The sequence below is a fragment of the Vulpes vulpes genome, chromosome 13, assembly GCF_048418805.1.
Source record: "Vulpes vulpes isolate BD-2025 chromosome 13, VulVul3, whole genome shotgun sequence".
Classification (NCBI taxonomy): domain Eukaryota; kingdom Metazoa; phylum Chordata; class Mammalia; order Carnivora; family Canidae; genus Vulpes; species Vulpes vulpes.
The window spans coordinates 21844062-21855241 of NC_132792.1; the positions used below are offsets into that span (position 1 = coordinate 21844062).

The window sequence follows — 11180 nt, forward strand, 5'->3', positions numbered from 1 at the left end:
GTTCCAGGGATCCCTGGGTGGCGCAGCGGTTTGGCGCCTGCCTTTGGCCCAGGGCGTGATCCTGCAGACCCGGGATCGAATCCCACGTCGGGCTCCCTGCATGGAGCCTGCTTCTCCCTCTGCCTGTGTCTTTGCCTCTCTCTCTCTCTCTCTCTCTCTCTCTGTGTGTGTGTGACTATCATGAATAAATAAATAAAATCTTTAAAAAAAAAAAAAGATCACAAGTTCTATGACAGAAGCATCCTTGTTGGTCTTGAATTTTTTGCTCTTATCCCAGTGCCTCACTGATAGTAAGTGTTCAGTAAATATTTGTTTAATGAAAAACTTAAGCAGACCATCAATCAATCCATCAATCAATTGATTAGATTCAGCAGGTGGCAAGTTGAATACTAACTTGTTCGGAAGGCTGGAAAAAAAATCAACAGATGGTGATATGAATTGGATTGGGATACTTTATAAATAAAATTAAAATCCCCATTATCAAGCTGCCAAGTAAAGAACTTGAATGATAAAATTGAATATTCAAAGTAGGTGGACTGAGGTACATTCATGTTAATGATATTGCAATTTATCTCATTTGCAATGGAAATTGCTCTTACTTATAATAATTCAATACAGCCAACTACTATTAATTAACTGGTTAACTTAACAAATAATTATTGAGCACCTATTACATGACAGGTACTGTTAGGAATGCAGGGAATATAGTGGCAAGCAAAACAGAAAAAAACCTGCTTTTATGCAACATATAACTTAGTTAGGGAGAGAGATAAATCAGATAAATAAGTAAACTTATATCATATGCTGATAAGCATGGTGGCTAAAAAATAGAGCCGGAAAGAAAGACGTAAAATGTCCACTAGGATTTAACATTTTAGGTTAAGTGTCCAGCATGGGTCTCATTGAGGAGCTTATTTTTAAGTAAATATTTGAATGAAGTGAGGGAGAGAACTATGGGGATATTCACGGAAAAAAAGTATGCCAAAGGGAACAGATGATGCACAGGCCTTGAAGAGGTGATATATTTTCATATTAGAAGAATATCAAGCAGGCCAGTGGCTAGACTAGAGTAAACAAAGGTGAGGGTAATAGGAAATCAATTGAGAGGTAAAGTTGGGGGGAGGGTAAGATTCTTTCTGAGTTATAGTGAGGGCTTTGGATTTGATGCAGAATAATGTGAAAAAAACATATGAAGACTTTGAATAGAGGTGTGGTACATGATCTGGCTCAAGTTTTAACAGGATCACAGAATATATTTCACAATTTTTAGTCTACAAAATTAGTTGAGGGATGCCAATGTAAACCAGGTTCAAAATTATTGTAATTACAGAACTTACACAAATATGCATTACAGTCATGTACTTAAGAGTATAGTAGTTATATGACTTTCTGATATTTTGGCCCAAACAGAAAAAATAAAGAAAAACCCATTAAAGACAATTAAATAATACTTAAAAGCACTTGCAATAATTATATTTCTTTACTTTAGAAAAATTACTTCTAAAAGGAAAAAAATCACCTGATAAACACAGTCTTTCTATAATTGACTATTTTTTTTTGTGAGTGAAAAGATAATTATTAACCTAGTGATTGCATATCATCACTAAGTATAAAATATAATATGAAATATCTTAATTATTTTTTGGGGGGGTAAATGCTGGGGCCAGATTGCTTGGCCTTAAATCCTAACTCTGTCACCCACCAACCATGTAATCTTGGGCAAGTAAATTTTCTCTCCCTCTGTGCCTCAGTTTCTCATCTCTAAAGTGGGAATCATGATAATGTGTCCTTCAAAGAGTTGTTTTGAGAGTACATGAGACAATAAGCAGAAAGGATTTAATTCATACATGCATGTCAAAAAATTTTTAATAATAATAATAATAATAATTATTATTATTATTATTTCAGTTGCTGATTTTCAGTCATTGCATTTAAGTGAGAACAGTGAGATGAATAGAATTTTAAGGAAACTTTCGGGTCTAACATTATATAATTTTATTTAGACTAGAGTAAAACGATGTTATATTTTGCCTTGTCCCAAAGTATTATTTCTTATAAGTGATATTTCATGGATAAATTGGAAAATATGTATTAGGAGGTAAGAATAATCCAAATATTATACTATTTTTAAAAATATTCTATTTATTCATGAGAGACAGAGAGGCAGAGACATAGGCAGAGGGAGAAGCAGTCTCTTCAGAGGGAGCCCGATGCAGGACTTGATCCCAGAACTCCGGGATCACGCCCTGAGCCAAAAACAGAAGCTCAACCGCTGAGCCACCCAGGCATCACAAAATATTTTACTAATTTAACAGACTTTTTAGATTTGGTGTAATACCCAGGGTCTAGCTTTCTTATGCTTTGGTGTCTTATTCACTGTTACAGAATAACTTTGCTTTAATATATGTTGTGTTTCTAGGTAAACGTAAAATAGACATCACCAGAGCCGCGTTGCGTACAATGCAGTGAGTAATAATGAAGCGCGATGTCAGTATTTAGTTACTATTAAGATTGATAATAGAAAGGTCAGAAAGATCATTTGTGTCTGTCTCCCTGGTTCTCTACTTAGGCCAATAATCTTTAGATTTTAAAGTTAGCGAGCATGATATATGAAAACATTGTATGTCCACTTAGGCTAACACTAGATATAAACCTTTTGCACTGGGACAAGTTTTAATGTTGTCCTTCATCATTTTGTGACCACTGATGACTTTCTATGAAATTTTTATACCTACGTATGGGTATTTGAATTCCCTGGTCATCTTCATATGGGGCCTTTCCAACACCAAAGGGTTATTGATATGTTGAGATAAATATTTTGCCTCCTCTCTTTCTTCTTTCAGTAAGTTTTAAGGGATTTATACAAAAACAGCCTTCTATAAAGACAATAGGAGTAATTTGTCAAAGGACACATGTAATTTAAGGTGATTAAAACTGCTAATTTACTTTTTTTTTTTTTTAGATTTTATTTATTTTAAAGAATGAGAGGGAGAGAATGAGGGGTAGGGAGAAGCAGAGGGAGAGAGGGAGAGCTAGAAGCTGACTCCCTGCTAAGCAGGAAGCCTGATGTGGGGCTCCCTCCTAGGACCCACAGATCATGACCTGAGCCCAAGGCAATGCTGAACCAACCAAGCCACCCAGGCACCCTTAAAACTGCTAATTTAAACAGACAATACCCCAGAGCTTGAGAGAACACAAGGAATTCAAAACACATTGCTGTTGTTCACAGCAGTTACTGGATTTTTCCTTTTGAATATATTTACTGCATTTCCAAATCATTCCTGATATCTCTATGTCTTTGCCACTTGAGGGTGAATACGATGTTGAATATTGTTAAAAATTACACAGGGCCATTAAATTCCATAATAGTAGAGTCATGTGATACTAGTTTGCACTGGTTTAAGCCATCAACAAAGAAAACCAGTGAATGTCGGGATTAGAGGTGACTTGGGCTGTGGTGTTATTCATGGACCCCAGCAATGCCGCAGAACCCAGGATCTGTCTCTCTTGGTCTAAACTCTGTTTCCTCTTCACTTGCTCAGATTTTCTGTGGTGGTGAGATGGCTGCAAGAGCTACAGCCTCACAGCTTCTCAAAACTGAGTGCTGTGGAATAAAAGATCCGGATTTTCTCTCCATTTGTCTCCTGAGGTTTCCTTGGCTTCAACTCTGTCAGGTTCCTGAATGTGATGCTCTGATAAGCAGGACCAGAGTCAGATGCTTGCTTTTCTTGCAGTGAGTCATCTGTATGGATTAAGAACAGGGGCTTCTACTTCCTCTGGAGCGAAACCAGTGGGCTATCTCTAGAGAAGAGAGAATGGATGTTAGTAGCTTAAAAAACTAGCCAGTCCATACCACAAGTGGACACACTCACAGACACACACACGTATGTCACAATTGCAAGTTTTAATGTCAAGTTGAAACCAGAGATTGGAGTCCTAGTTGTACCACCAGAGTAAAGGTATAGCATAATGAGACTTTAGGCCCTTGACCCATTTAATTTTATACCTGACTACATGTTTGCCTTCGGCTCTATTATTACACATGCTTCCGTTTGCTTACCTACAAAATGGGGATTATAGCGATACCTACTTCACAGACCATTTGTTCATATTAAATGAACTACTATCTGTGAAATGCTTAGAACAGAGCCTGGCACATAGCAAGCGCTGCATAGGTGTTAATCATCATGATTACTTCCATGTGTATTTGGGCACTACAGTCCTTCACTCTCCAGGTCTCTGTTTTTAGACTTGTAAAATTAGGAGTGGGGGATAAAATAGAGGAGGGGACTGAATTGCAATAAAAAGCCAATGTTTTGTCATTCTATGCTTTCATAAGCATGTGAGTTATCTTCTATGACAGTCTGTACCAAGATATCTTTGAAACAGGAGGCCTCAGGTACTTTATAAAGAGGCTAAATTTTTTAATGATCTCAGTAGAAATTATACAGTTTTCATCTAATGATATTCTGGATGAGAAAAGAAACCCACTGCCCAAAAAATATAGTTGAGGAATATGTACTTGTTAGAGTAGCTTGTGGTTGAGTCATAAAAAAATCTTAAAAAATCAGAAAAATCCGGGGATCCCTGGGTGGCGCAGTGGTTTGGCGCCTGCCTTTGGCCCAGGGCGCGATCCTGGAGACCCGGGATCGAAACCCACGTCGGGCTCCCGCTGCATGGAGCCTGCTTCTCCCTCTGCCTGTGTCTCTCCTCTCTCTCTCTCTCTCTCTCTGTGACTATCATAAATAAATTAAAAAAAAAAATCAGAAAAATCCTCAGCTCTGACCTCTACTCTATCAATGGAATATCTTGCTGGCTTTGTAATGAAACGTTGAGTAAGATTTTAGTTTTTGTGTAATGACATTATAAGTCACAGTAAGCAGTTCATACCGCCTAGTAGGACAGATCATAGAGTTACAAACTATAACCAATGCTTGGACCATGATAACATATTCCATATTTTAATCTATGCAAATTGTTCAGATGTACGGTACAGAATGGGTTGTTTCTAGATGGCTACTTTATGGTCATTTTCACTTTTATGGTCTGAAGGTAGTACTGCCTTTACTCACCAGTATGAGCTCAAGATGCAGTGGCATGTCTCTTTAAATAAAATAAAATTTAGTTGTAAGTACCTCAAAGTGGTCCTGAGATTTTACCTTTTAGAATCTAACATATAGCAACTGGAAACTCATGGCATAATTGAAACAGTATTTGCATTCTTCGTGTGCTTTTGTGTTTAGAAGAGATAATAGGAGGTATGTTTTGATTATGTTTCTTTGTTTAAAAGAGTTTATTATACATGTAAATATATGTGTATGCATTGTGCTATGATATTCTGCATGACTAGTTATATAATTGGATATGAGTAGTTCAAGGATCTTGCCCAGGACTGCTTTAAAAAATACGTTAAAGAATATTGAGAAAAGATTAGGTGGTACTGCCTAGAAACTTAGTTTAAGACTGTGAATAACAGAAAAAAAGGGTAATTAATATTTTGCAAAACAGCAACCACAATGATCATGCAGCGGTTCTCTGTAATTATTTGCCTTGCCCCTTATCTACATCTTTGGGAAGGATGAATAAAATAGTTGGAAGTCTCAGATATTATTACTAATGCTTTCAATCTTGAACTTGTGAATTTCTTGGGGCTCGAGAAATTCCCCTTATTCCCAGGAGTCTTACCTTGTTTATCTTACTGACTTAATTAGCTTTGAACCATGAGTGTCCGTGCTTCTCTTTCAGACAGAGCTATCTCCAGAGTCTAGACTAGAGCAAATTGGAACAAGTGCCCAGGGCTCTGCTCTGCTGGGGAAACCCCACAGCTGGGGCTGCTGCAGTGGATCTGTGCATGTTGTCTAGGGAGGAAGGAGGAGGAGGTGGGAGTTAATACAGTAGAGTGTGATGATCAAAAACAATTAGCACAATTTACAGAGCACCCCAGCTTTTGCCTACCTCATGAAAGGGCAGTAACTCTAGTACCTTGTGCACTACAAACAACTTTAAATGACCTTCCATATCTGAACCACCTTATCATTGACATTAACACATGCCTTCATGAATTCGCCCAGCTAACATTTATCGAGGTCTTTGTATTTTCACATTTGTATTGGGTTATTTAATATTTGTCATAGTCAAAGGATTCTCCCTCTCATATCTTGGAAAATACAAGAATCACAAGGTGTGCTTACTAAAATTACATTCTCAGGCCTCACCTCCAGAGATGCACTTCAGTAGGTGAGGCCTATATACTTGTATTTTTAGAAGTACCCAAGATAATTTAAGAAACATTTAATTAGATCATAAATCCCATAGATGGAGAACATGCCAGCTCACTTGCCATTGGGCTACCTACACTTAACACAGTGTCTGGCACACAATATTTACTCAACATCTATTTGTTTAACTTTATTGAATTATATTATGAGGACTATGTTAGAAAATGTAGGTACAAAGATGATTTTATCACAAGTCCTTCTATATTGGTTAGAGTCTAGGCAGATAACACACGGCACACTCACAGAAGAATTTGAAGAGAGTTTAATGGAGAAGGATCATTGATAAAGTTGAGAGCAAGGGTCGGGAAGAGAGAAATGGTGAAACATCCAGGGTCTCCCAACAGCCAGAAGCAGCTGACTTTAGGCCTAAAATCACAAAGGGATAGGAAGCTTATTTCTGGACTCCTATAAGAGAATAGTCGTGGTAGAGGGCCTGCTCGATAGGGAAGGAATCAGAGGAATAAGTATCCTGACTGTCTTTTTTTTTTTCCCATTCCCTGAGCTGATGGTGTCATTAGTCAAACTCCTCCAAAAACCAAATGGCAAGGGAGCCCAGGTGATGTAGTGTTTCTCCTCTCATGGCATAAAGAAAATGGGCAGAGTAGCTTCCTTCCAGAAGCTGGCAGCCGACAGTCTTCTTCCTACTTGCTTGTCTAAACACCAGTCCTTTCAAGTTATCTAGATGCACCAAGGATAAGTCAGTTCTGTGAACACAAAGCTGGAATGTTAACTAAACCAAAATTTTCATTTTCGAGAAGACCACACACTCCTAGACACATACCCCATGTATACACACATGCACACTCGCTTATACACACTCACGTTTCCACGGGATTCATAATATTATGAAACATGATCCCTGTGGGAACCTGGACATTTGGATCTATACCATCAATTAAATATCAGCTTACTGTTTGGTAACTTAACTTCTGCAAAAATTAATAGGTATCAGTAGATGGATGTATGCTAAAATGATTCAAGAGTTTGATGTGAAATAATATAGAGAAAAACGCCAGTAATGTTTGAAGAGATCATTTTCCTGTACCTCAGTTTTACAACTTTCCTAACTCATGCTCTGGCTTCCAAAACTACAAATAATCCCTTCCCATCTAAAATTTCTCAGCTTTTAGCCTCATTTTCTGTACCCTCACATTTTAATGCCTAGGATTTAGTTAAAGATCATTTAATTCACTATTTTTAGAGCAACATGGAATTATGAACCCAAACTTAATGATAATGAGGACAATATTTCAGAGGAGGACAAACGTCTTCTCTGATATGTTGCCAAAAATATGCTGCTGAGATGAAGACCACCCAGAAGCTTCAATTGGCACATGATGCATCAGCCCATATGTATTAAAGAAAAAAAAGAAGAGGAAGAAAGGAAGAAAAGGCCACATGGAACATTTGAAACTTGGGCTCAATAGTATGTTTCTAAGTAAAATGTAAAAGGGTTGTTCCGATGTCCAAACTCAACTGAGCAGATGTTATTGAATACCTATGACTTGATGGTCTTCTGCCCTCAGGAGTCTTACAGTTTAGCGGGGGCAGGAGATAAAGTCAACAAATAGCATTATACAAGTCACTCTGATGAATCCCCAGCTGGAGAAAGCAGCGAGTCCCATAGAAACTTAGTTCCTGTATTGCTGATTCTGATTTGGAGTTTGGGGAAGGCTTCACACAAAAGGCAGAATCTGAGTTTGACCTTAGAAAAAGAGAGGGTCTTTTGCATGGAGAGTCGGTATGGAAGGCCCTTCAAAGCCTTCCACGGAGAAGGTAGCAGTGAGTATAAAACATTCTGAAGTGTCAAAAAAGGTGTGGGAAATATCTCAGTCCATGGGTCAGGAGACTGGCCTGTGTGGAAGAGTAGAATGATGCATGAGACTAGAAAAGTGTTTGGGACTAGATTATGGGAGGACCTGAATGGCCTACAGCACTTTGGCGTTATTCTTTTGGCAGTTGGGAGTCATGGGATTTTTGTCCTGAGGAATAGACACTGCAAAAGGGAGATGATCTGACCTGCTAGCTCCGTAGAATCATGAATAGAGGGCAAGAGAATACAGAGGAGAAGCTCAATGGGATGTCTTGGAAGAGATAATAACTTTTTAATTTGTGAAGGGTCCATGTGGATGGAAAGAAAGGCAGTAGGAGTCACAAAAGCCTTCAGAAAATAAACAATGGGAGGACTCGGTAACTGATTGGATGTGGGGCCTGTGGGAGAGGGTATTACCAAAGATGTCAAATGTCTGAGGTTTCTGGTCTGGATGACTCATAACTTTAACAGAGATAGGGTTTGTCTATTTCCTTCCTCCTTCCATGTTGTCTCTCTTTATAGCCTCCTCTTCCTAAATTATGGTATTAGACTTGTATCATTCAAATTCACAAGTTTGAATTTCTGGTGGAATATTTCAGTGTGAAAAATAGGCAACATTGGGTGTTGGGCTTGGTGATATACAACTGAGAGTAAATTGTAGTTTGGAGAGTGGTTGGGGTGAGAGAGTACAGCAGGAGAAGATAATAGAGCAGAGGGCAGAAATAGGAAGAACATTGGGAAAAGCTATGTTTCAAGGTCACATGGTGGATCTGGGTTAATTCAGATGTAAATGCTCTCCACTACTTAAGAGAATGGAGTGAGCCCCTCTAGTTCCCATAGTGGTTTATTTTGAATACAGGGCACTGAGGGATCCTGACGAATTCTCCTTTCACTCCAATGGATAGTACATGTTTGGACATTCATAAAACCTACTGAAAAAGCAAGAATCATCATTATTATTCTGGGGCACCTTGGCAGGGATTTCGTGTGTGTGCGTGAGTGTGAGCATGTGCGTGTGTGTGTGAGCATGCCTGTGTGTGTCTACACCTCAGAAATTTGTTTCCTCTTTTAATTAAATAAAGCCTATGTTTGTTGGCTTTTAGGGTGGGCTGCAAGGCCCATCTGTTTAACTAGGCAGTTGCCTGATACTGCAGGGGGGAGGTTTGGCAAGTAGAAGTGTGAATTTGAATACCAGATACAGGCTATTTAAAGCTGAATTTATCTTTAATAAATTCACCCAGAGGTGTTCAGAAATAGGTAGTTTGGAAAATGATCATAATTTGTGCAGAATAGTCTTTTCTTTCTCTCTCTCTTTCTTTTTCTTTCTTTCTTTCTTTCTTTCTTTCTTTCTTTCTTTCTTTCTTTCTTTCTTTCTCTCAGATTGGTGCATGAATGAGAGAAGAAATAGACTCAGGGAAGTTCATCTTTGCTATCCTCTGTTCTTTCAAGTCTTACCACGAAGGAGGGCAGACTACTTGAACTATTGCTTTTGATATGCTGGAAGGCAAAATGGTCTTCCATTCTATAAGATTTAGTACTAATTTGAGAGCAAATAATACATAAATATTTTCTTGATAGTATGTGTTAGGGCAGCAGGCATTTAGGACCAAGGGTTGTCAATCTCTGAGGTTTCTGAAAGGACTAGCAATTTATGACGTGTTAGGGTAAACAGTTGGATTACATTTCTGAGATACGTGTTCCATCAGGTAAAATCATTGTGATTACAGGCACTAGAACTGTAAGTAAGTTATGTGTTAAAAGGTTGAAAATGTAAAACAAGTATGCTTGTGCTTAACTACTAATCCCTCTTTGTATCTCTGCTGAATAAACTACAAGAAAAGGGAAAAAGGAGATGTTTAAATAATAAAACAGAAAAAGTGCATTATGTAATTTAAATAAAAAATAAGCATTAATACACGTCAAGGTGTGTTTCATCAGTGATCCAGCCATAAGAGAATATTCCAGAATTCAAAGAATTACGAAAGATTACAAAGAAGTTATTTTACTTGGAAGTTACTCTTTTTGTTTGCTTTTAGGAATTTCTCTTAATTTCTTCTTCATTTTCTGATGTACCCTGTAAAGGCACAGGTTGTTATTCTAACACCCAGACTCCATTGTTCAGAAATGCATTGCAAATAAAAGCAAAAGAATAGTTTTTAAGAGCTTTGCATATGCTTGACAGCAGAAGATAATAAATGTAAATAAATCTTTAATATTTCCCCTAATTCGGTTTGTGCCATGCAAATGTCAGGACTATAAAAACAAATCAACAAACATTTGAAGGAAAACAATATACATAACTTATTTTATATATTAAAAACAACTGTCAAACAATTATGATCTCATGTATTAGTTGGTTGTTTTGAAATATTCCTACTAGAATTAAAAAATGCTACGAGGGCCTTTGAGCTTAAACATATTGTGTCAATCAAGAGCATATGTAATATATCTAAAGCATGAGGTAAAAATTTTCTTCATAAATTATTTCATAAATAAATAAGTAATTTGCTTGAAAAAGTTTACAAAAATATTTGTGCTTTTATTAAGTTCTCTACAGATCTTTTGTGGTTCATGTAAAAGGATTGATACAGACAGCATTTTGATCTGCTGCACTCTAACTCGAAATACAAAAAGTAACATGAAGAGATTCTTCATTTCTCAGGCAAGCTTTAGCAAAATTGAATCCGTGAAACTTCATTCATTAAATTTTTAAGTGACCATGAATTTGTTGGCTTCAGTACCTGAAGGGTAACTTTATCCTTTCAATTAAAGGACATAATTCACCCTCAGACCTTTGGCTTTAACTTTTTATATAATATATAATTTTGGGTACACTTAATGGTCAAATTTTGTATTATTACAGGTGGAAAAACACCAGCCATCTCAAGGGTTTTGTGCTTGCAAAAGCATGTAATTTAATTTTTTTGAACCAATTTAATCAATGATTGTTTCATGTGAGTAAATTTACACTCTTAACGATTGCCTTAGATTTGAGGGTGACGGAGAGGAAGATTACTTCCCCCTTTAAAATGCCATTTAAATCTTGGGGAGCAGAAGGAGATTAGGGGATAATCCTTTTGATATATTGT

General features: G+C 37.4%; 1 long non-coding RNA gene across 1 annotated transcript; it reads right to left on the minus strand.

Moving 5' to 3' along the window:
- Positions 1 to 2021: 2021 nt before the first annotated feature.
- LOC140595049 (uncharacterized) lies at positions 2022 to 6699 on the minus strand. Its single transcript, XR_011996446.1, has 3 exons — positions 6522 to 6699; positions 5686 to 5858; positions 2022 to 3801 (listed from the first exon to the last, which is right to left on the minus strand). It is a non-coding gene; the product is annotated as an uncharacterized lncRNA (long non-coding RNA).
- Positions 6700 to 11180: the final 4481 nt, after the last annotated feature.